This window comes from Nannospalax galili, unplaced genomic scaffold, assembly GCF_000622305.1.
Source record: "Nannospalax galili isolate Female #2095 unplaced genomic scaffold, S.galili_v1.0 scaffold14, whole genome shotgun sequence".
Classification (NCBI taxonomy): Eukaryota; Metazoa; Chordata; class Mammalia; order Rodentia; family Spalacidae; genus Nannospalax; species Nannospalax galili.
This window is the reverse complement of record NW_008336953.1, coordinates 3,519,135-3,539,180: the sequence shown is the minus strand read 5'-3', so window position 1 is coordinate 3,539,180 and position 20,046 is coordinate 3,519,135. Positions and strand designations below refer to the sequence as shown.

Below are 20,046 nucleotides of genomic sequence, written 5' to 3'. Positions count from 1 at the left end.
AGGCATACATACATACACATAAAATAAATAAAATATTTTCAAAAATTTAAGCTCTACAACTGTAGCTTAGAGGGACAGTTTTCAAGCATCAGAGAAAACAATGATAGACACACTGCTGAATGAAAAAGCTTGTAAACCAAATGTCCACTTTTATCCTTGGGGGATGCATGCTATTTCCATTACAAACATATAACACAAGATAAGCTGTGTAGCACAGCGCATTTCAGTCTGCTGTGGATGACTCCTGCTGAAAGATGCTTTGCTGAGCCTCTGTTGTGATCCTTACCTGAACAACATTAGCCAATGCATCAGAAGACAGGAATATATGAGAGACGAGCCCCAGTGGTAACACTGGAGGATAATTACTCACAAGCCATCGAGTCCAAATTTCCCCAAAAATAAATATCCGGGAAAAATGGAGTTCCGTAACAAAATAGCCCTTGTGCCAATTCATCTTGATTCAGAAGGGTCTCTTATTTTACTCTAACAGCAACTTTCAATACCAGAAAAAGCTCCACAGGTATCCAAGGTATTCTGAGAACATGAGCTGGGAAGATGCTCAGGAGTTAGACCAGCAGTAGATGCTGTCTTATAAAATTATACAGGCCCACAACTGAAAAAGCAGTACTTTCTCAGTTCATATTAGGTATGAAAAAAATCAAAGACATTCCAGCTATGTAAATCAAATGAACACACCCTTGAAACCTCCTCTATTTTCCTTGGGTTTATTTAGTTGGAGCTCGAGAGAGAGAATGCAAGAACACCTGGTAGTGTTTGGACCAGCACACTGGTCCTGAATGACCTCCAAGTGTGTCTTTCAGAAAAATCAGTGCAGACAGGCTGGCCAGGCGCAGCAGGTAAGAAGCACTGTAACATATGCCTGATGGCCTGACTTCAATCCCAGAACCCATAGTAAAAGGAGAGAGCCAGCTCCCAAAAGTTGTCCTCTGACCTCCATGTGTATAGCTGTATGCGCGCACACACAAAATAAGGTTTTTTTTTTTTTTAAATAAAAAAGTAAGTCAGTGTAGAATGGTGGCAGGCAACCAACCCCACAGGGAAATCACCAAATCACCATTCTGGCCCAGGAATTAGCATGCATTTCTTTATCTGCAAAGAGGAACACTTTCTGTAATGTCCATTCCTATAAGATTCTCTGAATCCATGAAGTATGCATCGAGTAGTTCCTGTCTGTGGTAAGTTCAGGGTAACAACTGATAAGAAAAGGGATCTGTTGGATATCATCTGCATTCTTCTAGGGAAAATTAATTATGCACATGTATATTAAAAATAAGACAAAGCAAGGAGCGCTTTAGTGAGTATAACAGACAACTGCTTTTAGAATCCGTGGTGGCTGGTGTAGCGGAGAAACACTGCTCTGGAGAGGTAAGATTTAAGTGGGTCCAGGAATTAGAGACAGACTCCCAATAGTTAAGAGTTTTCTTTCTGAAGTATTCTGGGCAGAAACGAAGGTTCAGTCAGAGATAAGAGGTTAAGAGGGCCAGGTAACGTCAAGGGAATAGACACCCACTGATATCACAAGGAAATTACTCTGATGTCAGTATGAATCAGAATCATTTGATAAGACACAGTCTCACACCCAGAGTGCCCAACTGTATAGTCAGGGTTCTCCAAAGAAACAGAACAGGTAGAATGAATATGTATGTATAGAGATTTATCAGTTTAGCTCACAGGATAGATAGAGTCCAAGTAGTCCAACAATGGCTGCATCACACTGGAGAGGCTGAGAGCCTGACAATTCCAAAAGATCAGCTAGTCTTCAGTCTACAGCAGCAAGATGAACTCACCAGTGAGAGAGAAGGCAAGCAGCAAAAAACCAGGCGTTCTCCTCTGCCGCGGCCTTTTATACGGGCTGCTATCAGAAGGTATCACCCACATTTAGGGCATGACTTCCAGCTTCAGATGATCCAATTAAGAAGATCTCTCTCATTTCAGTTAATCCCAGATCCAGTCAAGTTGACACCCAGGATTAGCCATCACACCAATTTAAGGGGTCAGGTGATCCAGGGCCTCTCTGGGGGCAGGGTGGAATGGCAAAGCAGGGTCCCTGCAGGCTCACATGGGGACTTCCATTTTACTCTGGTGTTAGGTAATTCAGTTTAAAAGGTGACCACATTAAGGTCTGGGTAGCAATCCTATACTCAAGATTTCTTTATTAGTAAATATGTTCAACAAAATTTGCCAGGGGAAGTTAGAAATAGGAAAAGAAACTAATGTTTTCAGAGATTTCCTATTTATCCATCGCTTTCCAGACTTAACCCAGTGAATTCCCAGCTGATTCCATCTCCATTTCATAGATGAACAAACTGGGACCCAGAACCTCAAGTGTCTTATCCAAAGGCAAATGCCAGGGCCAGGATCTATGAGGCCAGTTGTATCCAGAGATCAGAGTAGATGTCTGACCTTCCCTGAAGGCTCTGAGGTTATTATTTTGGTACAAGACCAAGTTCAGAGCTATCTGAACAAAGCTATCTGTGCTGGTTGTTCCAAGAGTTATAAGAGAAGGGTAAATCAAACCAGACTGTATTAACATTATCAAAAAATTCAGGGGAGAAAGTCTCCGAAAACAATAGCTCTCGGATATCCGTGAACCCCACAAGAGTGCTCCATTTCAAAGGAATATCTTCATGTTTTCAGTTCAAATATCAAGTTAGCCAGGCAGTGAACATGGCTCCGAAATCAGAGTTGGTCATCAGAACCACTGCTCTGCCTCATTTGGATAACCGACAGCTTCAAAGACAACCAGTTTAGGAGTCATACATATCCTGAGGCTGAGCTTGGCAGCATCTCTACCCACACCTCGCCCTGCCCTACCCTGCCCTGCCACAGCAGATTGGAGGAGTTTAACCAGCTATCACCAGGCTGATTCTGATAGAAGCCTCCTCCTCAGAGACTAGATCTACTTCCCTGTATCTCAGAAGCACACTGTGTTCACATGAAGTCCTGCAGTCCTAAAACCAGGTAATTCAAGAGAAATCAAATGCATAGTTATTAGCTCAGTGACTTCCTAGAAAGAGGTCACACTCCATATAAAGGGAAGGAGATACTGTCTACTGTCTAGTTGTTTCTGGCAAATGTTGCCCCCTAAAAAGAATTCTCAGCCCCATATGAAGGAAGTAAGGGCCATGAACAAAAGGCTTTGTCATCTACGGAACACTTTCAAACTTTATAGCTAGCACCAAGAGCTTTAAATTCACTTGAAAGACAAACACTCTCCAGGTTGAACCAAAATAGCTCACCTCCCACTGCTCAGCCCAACATTCAAGCCCTTTCCTCTCTGTTATTTTTTTCCTCTTATTTTTCTTCCCTTTTCTGAAAAGGAACATTGGGCAAACTTTCTCCCAGAGAGGATAGGAAGATATGAATTGATGAAGAGGGGATTTCTTAAAATCAGGACACTAAGATTTTGGTTCCTCTCTGATAACTTCTTCTCTGGTGTACTGATGTATGTGAATTAATTCTCCTTCCCTCCCCCAATGTTTTCAGGGTTTAAATCAACGTTCTCTGTTAGTATTCTTCCTCATGGTACCCAAGGAAGGCAGCAGAGTGTAACTGGACTAACAGAGAATTATGGATCAACAGGGTTGGTTTCTCCTAGGAATCTCTTCCCCATGATGGTCTCCCAATCTTTACTGTGGTCCTAACAGCAAACTCCTCTGAGCCTCTAATTCTGCTGCTAAATTGGTCCAGGAATGTCATCTGTACTTATCTTTCTGGGGCCATGAATATCAAATAGATTAAATCACTGTTCACTACTTCATATGTAGAAATGCATGAACAACTTTCGTTATTTTTAATATCACCAACAAATATTCATGGGCTCACTCAGTGAGTTGTGAGGAAGGACAAAATAAATAAAATGGGTAATGCACACTGGAGTACAGTCGAAGGAGGACAAAGAGAATAATACACCTTCTTCTTGAACTACGAGAACCCAAGAATGGAAATTCTGAGCATAGGCAAAGTAAGATCACCTTGCCACACTATGTTCTGAAGACGGCACCCTCAAGAAGAAAAACGTCCAACTGTATTCCGTGGGCTTACACAAGAAAAGACTCTTCCTCAAGCCAGCGAGATGGCTGAGCTGGTAAAGTTGAGGACAGCCAAGCTGGATGTCCTGACCTCAATCTCTGGGACCTAAATGGTAGAAGGAGAGGACCAACTCCTGTATGTTGTCCTCTGGTCATGTGTACCATGGCAAATGCCTACTCATTTCAAAGGGGGCAGCGGACCGTGGACTAGGATCTCTGAAAGTGAGAGCCAAGCTTGTCTCAAGTTGTTTTTCTCAGGTACCTGTCATATCGACAGAACTGGCTAATATACATGTCAGTTACCTGTGCCCAGAAATAAACGTTTTCATTAGAAAGGAGAAAGTTGAATCAATTAGCTAAGGTTAGTTTTTTTATTTCCAGAATGTCAAGTTATGGCCTGCCGTACATTGATATTAGTAACAGAGATCTTGACAAAAAGAATCTTTTCATATTGCTCAAAATGAATTCTTGGATTGTGTGGTCAGAATGCATTGTGTGCATGTGTGAATATGTTATGATGAAACCCATTATTTTGTGTAAAGAATATAGGCTAAAAAATTTTAAAAATTAATTCTTGGCTTTCTCTTTTACTATATCAAAAAGTACCAGTCCAAAGCAAATGGACATGTTTCGTGATTGAACATATGTGATAAGGTAGATTTGCACATATACTCACTGCACCTATATTTAAAATATAAAACAATGTTTGGACTGGGTTGGTGGGACAGGTTTGTAATCCTAACTACTCAGGGGTTTTAAAAATTCAAGTATGGCCTGAGCTATGGAACGAGTTCAGGTTCAGCCTTGGCAATGCAGTGAGACAGTCTCAAAATAAAGCACAAGAAGAGGGCTGAGGATATAGCCCAGTGGTAATGCCACTAACTGGGTTTATTCTGCAGCACTGTAAAAACATTTAAAAATTATATTGCTAATTTTTATAGCACAAAGACAAATTAAGTACACGAGTATATGTTTTTAAAAAAATATTTTATTTTTATTTTATGTGTATGCATGTACTGCCTCCATGTAGGTAAGTGCACCCATGTCGTGCAATGCCCGCAGAGGTCAGAAGAGGCTGTCGAATCCCCTGGAACTGGAGTTATGGACAGTGTTAGCTGCCATATGGGTGCTGGGATTTGAACCCGGGTTTTCTGCAAGAACAGTCAGTGTTCTTAACTGCTGAGCCATTTCTCCAGCCCCGAGTACATGTTTTTGATAAAAATTTTCACATTTGATTCATTTTTATGCCCTAGTCACAAGGTGATCCAGAATAGGAATGTATTAGCATTTCCCTATATTTCTTTGGATCATTGTTATGAATAATAAAAATAGAGAAACATCTTAAAATAACATATTTCAGTCTTAAAATGGTCAGATTAACATAATTATACCCTTGGGTTGCCAATCTTGCCACATTTCTCATTTTTACGAGAATTCAGAGGTTTTCTCAGATCACAAGCTAATAGGCTCCTTAGTCTAAATATACACAGGAAAATTTTCAGCAGATTTCTGAAGAAATGGGGTCTGACCCCTGTAGATATCTTGCCAAGCAAATTGCTCCGCAGTGGGGGCAGATTCGCTTTTCTTGTTTTGCAGCTACATAGATGCATGGAAATACATTTCTTGGTTTGTTTTCACAGGCAAGCAGAAATGAAAACGGTATCCACTCTGTGGGGGTGCACAGAGAATGGCCCTTCTTCACGCACTGCTACATGGTGCTAACTATCCCTGTAGAATGGACCATCAATGTCTTTGCTTGGAAGGAAGCCCAAGAAAAAGCGCTGGGTGTGCATCTTGGATGATGTTATCCAGCTCTGACCACATGGTGGTGTCTTTCATGAGCAAAACACACTGAAGGTTCAAGAGCAGGGTAGGTCTGACCAGGCGGGGACTTTGTTGGGTGCTCTTCCTGCTCTACTAAAGGCAAATGAGAAGCAATGGGTTCAAAGGGTGAAAACGACAAGGCAATGCATGACTGGATGTCACAGGAAAGGGAAGGAAAAAAGGGATGAAATCAGACACCAAATGAGTCGAACACATTGTCTGTGTTTCAGGAATGTGGCATGAGCCAGTGCTGCCTGCACCGTGACCTTTGATCTTGAAGCTTAAATGTAGTCCTGGATATTCACAACTTTTACTAGGGAGGCTTCAAGGAAACACATCTGCACAGAAATGACTTAATGAATGGCTCCTCTTCAGTGCCAAGTAATAAGATGCTGAAGTCTTGAGAACACTTCAAAAAGAATTAGTGTGATTTTGACAACAAAATGATTCCTTCTCTTCAGCTGCATTATAACCTGTAATGATTATGCCTTACTAATGCTTGATGCTCGGCGTTTTGGCTCTGCTCCTATGCGGGCTGAACTATTCCTCATTTAATAATTTTCTTTAAGTCAGTTTTAAATCGACCTTTATTTGCTTAACCATAGAAGAAATAACACTGTTCATTAGCTCCCAAGTCCTTTGTCTTAAAGTTAAATCTTTCAAAATCATTAAAGACCAATATACAACGACTAAATGTAAGCCAGGTGTGGTGGCACACACCTGTAATACCAGCCCTTGAGGCCGGCTCTGGGATGCATACTGAGACCTCCCCATGTCAGAACAACAAAACCAGAACAAAGGAATTCATAACCTTTTCTAAGTACCACCAGAAAACTATTGGTTCAAGCAAAGGACAGCTTTTCACATAAGTTTGGGCAGCAGAGCACTAAAGCTAGCAAAGCGACTGCAGGTACAACCTGCCACAGTGGGGGTGCCACCCATGAAGGGCAATGCTGTACCGCTATACAACTTGGTTAAACTAAATTAATTGTTTTATTCAAAGTATCTCATAATTTGAAGCAGCTGCTGTTTCAAGTGACTCGATGACCTATTCACCTTCCACAGAAATACTGGATAATCTAAATCTGGTTAATTCAAAATCCATCTATTTTTGGTGCAGGCCCATGCATTTCCAATTAATGAACCCTAGCTCTATTACAGGATCTCTGGCTCATTTTTAGTTAGATAATCAAGAAGAGAGGTTTGGGCTGCTTTCTGGAGGATAAGTGAAAACAGGCGACACTCAGCTACAGCCACGGATGGCTGAGAAAAGTCAGGCATATAGTTTACCTAAGCATGCCACGAAAACAAGCTGGAGAGCTGGGCGTGGTGGTTCACCGTCTTGACAGAGACCCACAAAGCACATGTGAGTTTGAAGCTAACCTTGGCTACACGGTAAGTTTGAAGACAGCTTGTCCTACACAGTAAGCCTCTCTCTGTCTGTCTGTCTCTGTCTATGTCTCTCTGTCTCTCTCTGTCTCTGTCAGTCTCTGTCTCTGTCTCTCTCTCTCTCTCTCTCTCTCTCTCTCTCTCTCTCTCTCTCACACACACACACACACACACACACACACACACACACTGGTGAGACACAGAGACAGAACAACAGCAAGGACCAGGCACAGGATGTGGACAGTGGGCTGGCCTGGAGATGGAGAGTTTGGCCTCTAGCCTGTCCTTGGTCTTCTGGTCACTCCCTTAGTTTATATATAAAAAACAAAACCTGACTACATCTGTCCAACTATGGTAAGCCTCCTGGATCTGAACTTAGAGGTGAATGGTTTATAAAAGGTGATGTTGGGGCTGGAGAGATGGTTTAGTGGTTAAGAGCACTGATGCCCTCACAGAAGACCCAGGTTGGAGTCACCCACATGGCAGCTAACAACCATCTGTAACTCCAGTTCCAGGGGATCTGACACCCTCTTCTGACCTCCATGGGCACTGCACCACACGGGTACACTTACATATGTGCAGGCAATACACACACATAAAATAAAAATGAATAAAATATTTTTTAAAAAAGGTAATGACTTAGACCCTCTTTCTAGCTCTCAAGTCAAAGACTTAAGGAGATGAAACATTTCTCACTCCTGTAAATTCCTTTCAGGCAAAAGGACTGCTACCTCATGGGAAAACACGGCAGTGAGAAATGTCACTGGTGCGTGTCATGGTGGATCTTAAGGTTTTTTTTCTTTTATCACATGATTCTCTCTGTACTCAAATTTATAAAAATCAACATGCTTATTTGAGACAAATTTGGGAAATGTATAAATAGTCTGGGGGCTGGAAAGATGGCTCAGCAGTTAAGATCACTGGCTGCTCTTGCAGACAACCCAGGTTCCGTTCTCAGCACCCATGTGGTAGCTAATAATCAAATGTAACTCCAGTTCCGGGGGCTCCGATGCCCTCTTCTGACCTCCATGGACACTGTATGACACAGGTGTACTGCACACATACGGGCAATACACTCATACACATAAAATAAAATTAATAAAAATATTTTGAAAAAAAAAATAGTCTGCCTGCTGTGGGGCAGGGTCCCGGTCCCAGGGAGCTGAGGAGGAGGTGAGAGGAGACGATGTGGGATGGTGTGGACTGCCTCAATGGAGAGCCAAAGTGCAGCCAGGTGATGACCTGTAGAAATGAGGGATACAACGGAAAATACAAGGGTGTGTGCTCCAGGCCAAAGGCCATTTCTGCGAACATCGATTACTGTTTAAGAGCAAAAAAGGAGATGTGGTCTGGAGCTGAGGAGCAGAGGGTGTGGCCAAACCTCTCCTGAGTGTGATTGACAGCAGCAGCGCAGGTCGAGGGACTTTCAGAGGGCCTGTTGGCTGCCTGATCCTGAGACTCCAATCTCGTGTCACATGAGCAGCTACAGCCTTGGGTGATGCTGTCCGCAGTGACTGCTTTGCATGGCAAATCACGACACTATTTTTGCTTCTTAGTTGATGTCTCAATCTTCAGGGGCAGATGGTGAAGGCAAAGCGCTGGGCCTGAGGTGGCTCAGCCAGCAGGCTTGACTCCAGAATCTTCCCTTTCCATATTCTTTAGCATTCTTTCTGGCCTCCTCCTAAAAGGGTAGTGGGCACCTTGTGCCGTCTCTCTCAGACTCTCCAAAATCAATCTCACAATGCATTCTCTGCTGTGTCCCACAAACATACTGTTTTTTTTTTTTTTTTTTTTTTGGTTTTTTTGAGATGTGGTCTCCCTGTAGCTGGCCTGGAGCTCACTATGTAGACCAGGCTGACCTTGAACGCACAGAGATCCGCCTGCCTCAGCCTCCTGAGTGCTGGGACTAAAGGCATGCACCACCACCCTTGTCTTCAAACACAGTTTTTATGAGCAACACGGCACACGTAGAAAAAGAAACAGGAAAAGTCTTTGTAGCAGAAGCAGCCGGTCCTACAGAGCAGTTTTTACTGTCACCACGCCATCTGATGTTCACTGTTTACATGTCACTTTAAATTATAACCAGGTCCTTGGGTAAACAGAACCATCAACCTGATACAGTCTCAGGCTTTGAAGGCTACCAGTCAACAAAAAGCAAATGAAACTCCCCACACCACCACCAAAGTACAAGTAATACCTTGAATATCCCGCTGTCAAATAAATAACTATTATTATTATCCCCAAGACATGTTATCTGCATTGACTATAGTCTGGAAACTCTCAGCTATTGGTGAGGCTGTGCAGTGTAGGATAAAGACAATCTCTGGGTTTAAATCCCAACTCTGCTACCCACTGGCGTGTGATCTTGTTACTTCATCTCTCTGAGCCTCAATTTTCCAGTCTTAAAATGGGTATCATGGTACTTATGCCATAGGTTATCAGTGACTACACGAACTACTTGATTATTGGCTTTTCTGATCTCGGCATGCTATGGAGATCATATTGAAAAAACATCTCATCTATGAATTGGGATTAAAATATCCATCCATTATGGATAAGCAGATCCATGCACATGTTCCTTTAAAGGAAGCTGACTGGCTTAAAAGGGCACTGCCCTTCCTAAATTCCTTTAAAAGTAGAGCAAAATTGTGGTGGAATAGAGTAAAACAGAAGAGTGATCTTAAATAAACATTATTTCTGTCAAAGACTTTTTCAAGCAATCATTAAACTTGATATAAAAGGTATGTACCTGTCTTTTAAAAACTGTAAGCTTTTGCTTACAGGTTTATGTTCTCTCATAAAGTACAAATTCATGTTTGCTGAAATTTTTTCAAAACCAAAATAAAAGAACTAATTTTATTTAACAATTTAAGATGAATTTCAGAAAAACCCAGTAATTTCCCAGAATGCCACATTTCAGGCTGTTTTCTCTCTCCATATTTCTACACTGATCTCAGAAACTGAATGAAAGTCAACATCTTCATGAAAATGCTGAAAACTGTCAAAAACCCACCAAAGAATTAGCCGTGCACAGGCAAACTGCCTGACACTTTGAGTCTCCCTAAATTACAAGGCGAAAGAGATGGGACCACAGATTTGAAGATCAGAGGCGGCCCAGAGTAACTAAAGCAGATCTTTTAAAAATGGACTAATGTCAATAACAAAAAGATCTGTTTCAAAGCAGCAAGCAATAAGTTCACATGAAAACCTCCAACTTCAATTCCTTACTGAAGAGAATACAGAAGACTTAACCCAGGGGAATGCGACAGTCTGTGCCAAGGGCTGACTGAAGAATTTCTCAAGATTGTTTTTGTTATAAAGACACAGTTCTTACCTTTCATCTTCCGTAGTCCTTTCTTTTCTAGAACAAACTTTCTAGACTTGCAGAGACCTCAGAGCCACCCATCTCTCGAATGCTTGCAGCTCTGCCTGTCTTCCCCGTGGCTAAATTCTAGGCTTGGTTTTCTTACAGAAGGAAGCTTTTAGTCAAAATATGTGGTTTAAAGGAGCACCATCCACCCTTGTTAAAACTATTTCACGGACATTCAGAGGTTTTGCTTCCACTCTATGAAAGTTAAGGCTGAGTAGGAAAGCATTTTTCCTGTTCCGGAAATCAGCATAACGAAAGCCAACGCTGAGCCAACGAGAACTGTTTCTTCCCTGTGTGCTGTCTGGCAGAAACTGCAGCCAGATCAAGGAAACACGTGATGTTTATAAATACAATATGGCTCGTGTTGTCATAACCTCTCAATGACAAAAAAAGTGTAAGGCAAAGCAAGCAGGCACACAGCGGGATCTGTAGCTGTTGGAAGCTGCATATCTGATGTGCATATTTTACCTTCCTGCTTCTGAAAAAAATAAGACTTTATTACTGGGAGCGGCGAGGCAAGAAGAAAGTATCTTGCACATGCCGGTTAATCATTGCAGTAAGTCATTCCTCATAAGCTGGGACAGAATCATCCCAAAGGTGCAAAGCAAAAGGGGCAGCCTTGAGCATGCCGCTCATAACCGGGATCCGCAGCACTCACTGACGCCAACAACACGGCAAAGGCTGCGCAGAGCCTGGAGCGGATGAGAAAAATGACAGATGTCGGCATCGGTATTGATTATTGGCTTTTCTGATCTTGCCTGCCAGGTCTGGGAGGGGGCTTGCAACATCTGGGTTGCTTACCGTTACAGTGTTACAGTTTCAGGATCTGGTGGAGACGGTACTGGTGGAGAGAGCTGGCTTGCACAGGTTGGGGGAAGGGATCAGTGACACTTTATAATACTGGAGTGATGCTAACGGTTGTAAAACTGTAACCCTTATTTTACAAGTTTGGAGGTGTTTGAAATGCCAACTGCCCACTCAGTCTAAAGGCAAATGTATCCTAAGGAATTAAATTATTATTTATGCTTATGAGTGTTTTGCCTGCATATACTTACGTGCACCATGTATGTGCAATGCCCACGGAGACCAGGAGAGGACATTGGATTCCCTGGAACTGGGGTTACAGATGATTGTAAGCTGCCATATGGGTGCTGGGAACTGAACCTGGGTCCTCAGCAAGAGTAGTCAGTGCTGAGCCATCTCTGTAGACTTAGCTGATGTCTTATTTGGTGTTGCTTACTAGAAAGCTAGCTTTCTTTCTACCACAGGTGAGTATAACACCTGCAACTCACTCCTGAGAGCAAAAAAGGGCAGATAAATGTGCATTCCTCACAATCACTTATTCTCACCTGAGAAAGCCAGACCTCTTCCCTGCCTGGGATTCTCATCTTAAACAGGGATATTCACTGCTATCAAATTACATCCATGGAATAGAGAATGTGGGGGAGAAGTGGACAATCTTACTTCTTGTTGGGGTCGGCCCCATATCACAGAATGGGCTGCAAACCTCTAGCAGTCCCATTTACAGACCACTGTATTGATCTTGGTAGATAAATCATTGCCACAAAGTTTGACAGGGAAATGCTGACGAGGCACCATTTCCCCATCTTCATATTTAGTGAGAATTCAAGACAAGACACTGAGGGGGGAACAGGAAGTGTGAAAACGAATGAAATGGGAATCTGGCCTTTGAGCGCTCATAAGTGTGCATCAGTAAGTACAGTAGCTCAGAGCTTGGTCTTTGGGAAATGACAGCATGTGGACAAGTGGAGATGAGCCATGGACAGTGATGGTGGAGAGGACAGAGATGACCACAGGAGTATTTAAGAGGCGAGCTTGCGAGTCCTATCTGGCTCTGCATCCAGCTCCATCTCCCACCCACCATGTGGTTTTGAACAGGTTGGCTAAGTCCTCTCAGTCTCCGCCTCCTCTTCTGACTCAGTGGGACCACAGGCATTCCGCCCATGACCCGTTGTTGTGACACTCAAATGAGAGCGAATACAGTCGAAAGTTGGGTGAGGTGACAGGCACAGAGTACTGTGAACACAAGGTTCTAATAGCACCTCTATTGTACGGATAGGAGGGGCCTTATTGCTAGGGTGCAGACCTCAAACAAATGAGAAAATTCAGGATGTGTTTTCTGAAAGCACCATCTTTATGTATGGTATCATTTTTCTTCCATTCCTATGGGATTACTTCATTCCTTCCAAACCCAGAAGCTTTCTTCTCAACCAGAGCACAAGTTTTATATGTAGCAAAAGATGGGTTCCTGCTCCTCCTCCTCCCTTTTCCGTCTTCTCTCTATGCCTCCCCGCCCCCATCCCTCATTTCTTTTATTCTTGTAGTTCTCTTCTTAGTGTAATAAACAAAGTGCAGATTGGGACAAATAAAATAAAAATTCCACAAAATGGATATGCAACTGTTAATGGTTGACATGCAGAGACTTTGGACTGACCAGGCCTAAATGGGACAGTTATATCACACTCCTCCCTGTAAAGCTCAGGGATCACTGCAGAAGAGGGGCCGGAAGATCATAAGAATCAGAGATGACTACAATGAAACAGTGTTTTCTGGACACAATAAGACAGTGGAACTCATAGAGGTTGTGATGGCACGCACAAGACCTATGCAAGTTCAAGCCAGACAAAATCCCAGCATGGAGGGTGGAGGTGGGCATGAAGTCCCAACCATAGCTAAGGAGCTATTGGTTAGCTGTTGGGGGGTCAAGGGGAGAGGGAGAGGGAGGGGGGAGGGAGACAGAGAGAGAGAGAGAGAGAGAGAGAGAGAGGCAGCACCAGTTCTCTTTACTCCAGGGGACAGTGTCACACTCAAAATTATTTGGGTAACAGAAATTGGACTCAATGAACCATTAAAAAGAGGACACTGAGCTGGCTGGGTAGGGAAGTGAGGGTGGATATGAGAGGAGCTGGGGAGGCTGAGACAAATATGATCAAAGTACATTGTATGGAATTTTCAAAGAATTAATAGAATTTTATTAAAAACAATAATAATTAAAGAAAACAAATGTTAATAAAGGATAGTGTGTGTGCCTCTGAACTCTTGCTAGGAAAAACTTTTTTTTCCTTTGGTCTTTCTGAAGCATGGTCTCTCTGTAGCCCCAGCTGGCCTAGAACTCACTATGTAGACCAGGCTGGCCTTGAATTCACAGAGATCCGCCTGCCAAGTGCTAGGACTAAAGGCATGTGCCACCATGCCTAGCCTAGGAAAAACATTTTAAGACTTGCAAAACTTAAATGGAAATATCCAGGAAGGGAAGCTGGGGATTTAATACAAAGACACAGAAAGAAGTATAAGAAGTGGGTTCAAGTCTGTGTCTGACATTCTCCAGCTGTGTGAGCTCGGGAGCAATTTCTGAGGCCTTCTCTTTTCTGTTAAATATTTTGTCTTTATTTTATGTGTATACATGTTTGGCCTGCAATGTATATATGTGCTGTGTGTGTGTGTGTGTGTGTGTGTGTGTGTGTAGTGCCTAAAAGATGCCAAAAGAGGGTGCTGGATCCTCTGGAACTGCAGTTACAGGCAGTTGTGGGCCTCCTCCATGTGGATGCTGAGGAAGGAACCCAGGTCCTCTGCATAGGCACAAAGTGCTCTTAACTGCACAGCCATCTTTCCAGCCCCAATATATTGCCTAGCTGGTATGACCTTCAAAAATTAATGACTGTTTCCTCTTCTCTTTCCCCCTTTTTTGAGACAGATCTTATTATGTTGTTTTTGTTGGTCTAGAACTCGCTATGTAGGCCAGGCTGGCCTTGGACTCACAGAGATTCACTTGCCTCTACCTCCTGAGCACTGGGATTAAAGACATAAATCACCGTGTCATCTGAAAAAATGGAGTCCACACATCTATTCTGCAGAGTTGTTGACTTTAAATTTAAATAAACAATATAAAGAACTTCAACACACTGCCTGTTCCACAGGCACGGAAGGGTCTATGATCTTAGATCAAGAACAATGGTACAGAAGGAATACTATTTATGTCTGGATAGTATCTGCAAAGAAATTAATATGATTCACATGAAAAATTATAGTTCTGTAAAAAAATGAAAGTAAAGTGGAATTTGCAACAACAACAAGACGACAGCCGTGAAATGGAAGGGAGAGAGGCAAGGAGCAAATCCACACACAAAATTCAGCCCACAAATGCCTGTACTCGTGCTGTGGGTGGGCCACACATTTAATTCTAAGCTTTAGAGTAGCAACACAAAGAAGGAAAATGATTACATCCAAGACTCAAAGAGTCCACATGATAAAAATAAACCAGGAGAAACACAACTGTTTCTGGGGATGAGACCAGGGATATTTTTATAGCAAACGACAGAAAAACAATCAGCAAGGCATTTGCAGCACTGCATCGTGTACTCCAGGTGCCCAGGCTAGAGACACTCCACACTCAGCCCTCAGGATGCTCCACTAGCTTTTAGAAGGACATGAGGGTGAATGTGTCAGGGATTATGCTTTTGAAGAACTACCATCCTGGGGATGAGATCAACATGACCTAAAAGGTTAGAACACAAAGAAAATCTCTCCATGCCTCCAAAGGAAGATCAGTTCAGACACAATGTTTGGGAAGTTGCTCAGAGGAAGGCTTCTTTCACATAGGTTCCAAAAGCCATTTTTATTTTATAAAAGTTATAAAATATAAATAATATAATGAACCTCCATCATCCACCTTTAACATTTTCTCAATTTTGTCTCATCTCTTTCTGTTCTCCCCACTCTGGTGAAATGCTGGAGTATTTTAAAGCAAATCCCATCCACCACTTCATTCAACCTGCAAATATTTCAGTATGTTTCACTTTTTAAACCACCAACCTACTATTATACCCCATAGAATTACCAGGTATTTCCCTAATATCTTCTAATTCCTAACACATGTTGGAATTTTCCAAATAGCTTTAAAGATATTTTTTAGTGAATGATTTGTTCTCAGGATCCACGTACTGAAGCCCACATGGCTCTACAGCACAACCTTAAAACAGCATTTTTATGTCAGCAGTTTGTTGACGGAATCAGACAACTGTCTGTTAGTATGCTAAAGGAGCATGACCTCGAAAGCCAGTATGTTAGTCTCCTTTGGGTTGCAGTAACAAAATACCTGAGGTTTTTTGGCTCACCACTCTGGTGACTAGAAAGTCCACATAGCATGGTGCTGGTGACTGGTTGGTGAGGGGAAAGCTGTGCGGCAACATGGCAGAGGAAGAGATGGGAAATGGCCATGTGAGGGAGATGCCAAGCATGTGGGTGGCCTCACTTTATGGTAACCACAGATGCTATAACTAGCCAGTCTTGGGGAAACTACACTACTCCCTTAGGAGGTGGTTCCCCTGTGACCCAATCACCCTCCACTAGGCCCAATTTCCTAACGATCCATCTGTAACTGCCATGACTTTGGGGGCCATGGCAGGCAGACACCTGGAACTGGAGACACTGGTATGGACAGGAAGGACCGAGAGGAGGTTGGTGAAGAGATGTGAGTGCTGTAGTTACAGCAGAGGAACCAAGCTAAGGCGCTTGGCCAAGAAACCAGCCACCGGCATGCAACAGCAGCCATCTCTCCAGCCGAGCAGCCGTGGGAAAGTTTCCCAAAATAAGCAACTGTTTCATCAGCTATAAATATGTGGGCTTGTACCAATGCTTGATTCAAATTTTGTCTCAAGGATTAAATAAAATTATGCCTACAAGTGCCTAATAAAAGCTCACTAGTTAGCTCTTCCAAGAATACTAGCCCAGCCAATGGCTGAAGGGCCATCTGTGAGAGACTTTGTGAGGGACGTGAGGGCTCATGACTGATGGAAGGACGTGGCAGGGAAGAGAAGGAATGACTGGCGACGCAAGATATTCAAGCTCTCGTCCCCTATCCCCAAACACATACACACAGACACCTCATCCTTCAAAGACAGCGAATCAGGAAACTTTTTTCTTCAATAGTATATAGTAGAAAATGTTGGAAAATTATATCAGTGTAAAGATGACTGCCTAGAAGTTACACATTTGGGTTTTGATCTCTTATAGAGATCATGAATCTAGGGATCAGGTTCAAGGTTCACTCACACAGATACAGTATTTAAATGGTAAATTAGTGGTCTGATAAAATAAGTGGAAAGTTCAAACTAAAAGAGTCAATCCAAAGAAACCAAAATAAAACCTAAACAGCTCAAAATTGGTAAAAACCTGCCTGAAAATACTGATGCCACCTGGGAATAAGGGAATGTCTGGTGAATAAAGATGCCAGACTGTGTTTAGCCATGGTGAGGAATGGAAGCCATTGGTTTCTAAGGACATCATTCCTCAGTGTCAAACACAAAGTTCAAACAGAAGAGGGCTGGGAAGCAGCAACCGACGTGGGTATTAGCAGTTAATTTAAGATGCAGGGCAAATTCTGGGCAGTGTGTCCTAAATGCAAATCTAGCCATTGTCTGCATAAAAATGAAAGACACATGGGTAAGATCCACAGTAGGCAAAGAGACAGCATTTCATGGTGAGAGCAGAGAACCTTGAGAAGTAACGTCAACACACACAAGAAGCCCCAAACGATGAGAAAGCCACTGGGCTTAGTGACTAGGACCTTACTGAGAGCCACAACACGGAATGGCTGACCTTTGAGGAATGTAGAGGTTGTGACCAAACATGCTGCGTGCGCATATATAATTCATGCAGAAGGGCCTGCTCCACATGGTGAGGCCAGTCCCTTGGGAACCGAATGATCAAATCTACCCGATGTAAGGAACAAAAGCCATGTGACTGAATTAGATCAGGGTGATTTTCACCCACAGGGAAAGAATCAGCAGAGTCAGGAGTCCAGTTGGGTAGGCTCAGTTCTAGCCAAGAAGAATAAGTCTCATTATGCAGAGAAGCCTCAGCAATGCTCAGCTTGATGTTAAGTGAAAAGCATAAATTCCATGGACATTTGGAGGCCCATAACCTCAGACTTAATACTTTGGTCTCACTTGTTTCCTGGAGAACAGCATTCTATCATAAAACTGTTCTGGGAGAAACGCCTGTAAATTTTAGATCCACAGCTTTACATTTCTCCAAACTCAAAGGCAAGGTATTAAAGTCCTTGCTTAAGCAAAATGTCTGAGGCCCCCGCAGAATCCTAGCATTGTAAGGTGGTCTCCCTGCCTATTCCAATTCATGTCTTTTTTCATACACAGATGAGGGCTGGTGAGTGACATCTAAAGGCATGAGGGACAACGTGGCAGGGACTGACATGTGAGTGGAAGCCTTGGAATGCCTTCACGGCCACATGCACATTGAGACATATCAGAGGATGTAGCGTGCAGCTTCGTTTAGTCTGCAGGACAATTGATCCTAGCTCGGCTCCCTCTTTCTGTTCTTCACTAAGAGCAGGGTGTCACAACTGGGCCTCGGGCAGGGCTCGGGAGAACTCCCAGCCCTTTCACAGGTATGCAGCTGTGAAAGGGGGAGCTGGGAGGGTTCCATATTTTTGAATTTCTGGAATCTAGGAGAACAGTCCATGTTACAAACTTCAGGCATGATAACACCAAAGCTTTTCTGTTAGTTGATGAACATTTGTCCCACAGTTCAAGACAATGGCTGATTTTCTCACACAAACAACTACAGTCTAAAGTAGGCTGTGGGCACCTCAGAAAGGGATCACTTGTGTTTCACCAATGAGCAGGAGCAGAAGCCCTTTGCTAAAATCCGTAGCAAAACGTATGCATTTAATAGGCTTCATGCAGATGGTTAATGTTCCTGGTCCTCACGGTGGGTCCTATGTAGGCGCCACATCTGCTTAAGAGTCAAAACAGGTGTCCTCCCTGGCTATAAACAGGATTCTAAGAGGGAATTGTGGGGTGCTTGTGTGGCAAATAGCTCTACATTATGGAAATAGCTCTGAGTGTGGGAGAATTGCAGTTAGAAGGCTAGACACATCGACAATAAAGTTCTCCAAGGGGGCAGAGCACATGAACATTCCCCAGACTGAGCAGACTCACACAAAGCCAAGGTCTCATAATGTGCACCCAAGATCCATGAGTGGCATGGCCCACTGTCTTCACATGGCTCTGGTTTACATTTAATGTGTAACTGGCTAAAAGCAAGCCTCAAAACACTAGATTTTCTAAAGTAACATCATCACAGCCTTTAGTAACATCACACAGCATTTTACAAATTAACGAGGTCTTTCCCTTCAAAAGGGCAGACGCTGGTCCCACTATGCCATGACTTACATTACAATCCAGAAATTTATGGAAAAATTTCCAGCACACTCACAAGGACCCCTGCACCTCATGGTTTTAAACTCACATGCCCTGTGTGGAAGATAGAACTGGAGTTCTCCACATATTATGCATGTTTGCCCCCTGCACATGTGACTACGTTAGGCTATACGGGAAAGGGACAGTAAGGTAGATGCCCAGCTGACCTGAAAACAGTGAGATTTTTCTAGAGTATTAGGTAGGCCTGCTGTAATCACAAGTGTCTTTAAGAGCACACAATGAAAGGTTGGAGGTGTGACTACAGAAGCAGGACTAGGGGGATGGCATTTTATTGGGATTGAAGATGGGACTACAAATCAATATGGGTGATTTCTAGAAAATAGTAGAGGGAAAGGAGGAGGAAGAGGAGGAAGAGAAAAGGAGAGGAGGGGAGGGGAGGAGAGGACTTTCCAGAAAAGACTGAAAGCTGTCTAGTCATCCCTTATTTCAGACCTGTGAGTGAGATTCATGTCATCTATAGACTCTAGAAATGTAAGGCCATAAATACATGTTGTTTTAAGCCAATAAAGTTGCTATCATTTGTTATAGTAGCAAGAGGACTCTCATACACACTATTGGGAAGCAGAGGGCACCTCACTCAGGACCAGTAATGCAAGTCTAGATTTTTTTGGCAGCAAAAGACATTCTTTTTGTTTTAAAGTTAAACTCTAGTGTCTTGAGTCTGCGCACACACCTTTGTACGTACGTGTTGAGAAGGGGGATGCAGATTGGGAAGTTAATTTTTTATCCCCTTCCCTTATTTTTACTTCAGAAGAATGTAGTATTCTTGTCAGGAACTCAGCCCCTCCCAGGAGACTCATATTAATGTCATCTTATGAATCTGCTGTTTTTAGTTTTCCTGTTCTTTTTCTTTCAAAATATCTCTATGTATTGTAATTATCTGAATGATCTTCTGAGATGACCTAAGTCTAGAGAGTTTTAGCTCCCCAATCATGTACGTGTTTGTATTCTGCCTTCAATGTGGTTCAGAAGATTTGGTAATATTTGATACAGGACAAGAGCAAGCAGCCCTGAGTCAGCAGGTAACTGACTGGATGAGAATGCTGGACGGGAGAACTAACTCAAGAGCGGGTGCTGTTTGCTGTGCAACGTGTGCACTTTTGTTTGTTTCTACCAGATGAAAACACCAAAATAAATTCTGTAGGTAGGC

The 20,046-nt window shown here is 42.9% G+C and overlaps 1 protein-coding gene across 13 annotated transcripts in view; it reads right to left on the bottom strand.

Annotated features, from left to right (window-relative positions):
* The window catches only part of Kiaa1217 (KIAA1217 ortholog), a 529,925-nt gene that overhangs the window by 76,550 nt on the left and 433,329 nt on the right, over positions 1-20,046 (bottom strand). Inside the window, exon 1 of one of the 13 annotated variants that reach the window (XM_017797806.2) lies at positions 10,600-10,935. The exons of the other annotated variants lie outside the window; for them this stretch is intronic. The gene's annotated coding sequence lies outside the window, so the exon portion shown is untranslated. Of the gene's footprint in view, positions 1-10,599; positions 10,936-20,046 lie in introns of those variants that run through there. 13 annotated transcript variants of the gene reach the window in all.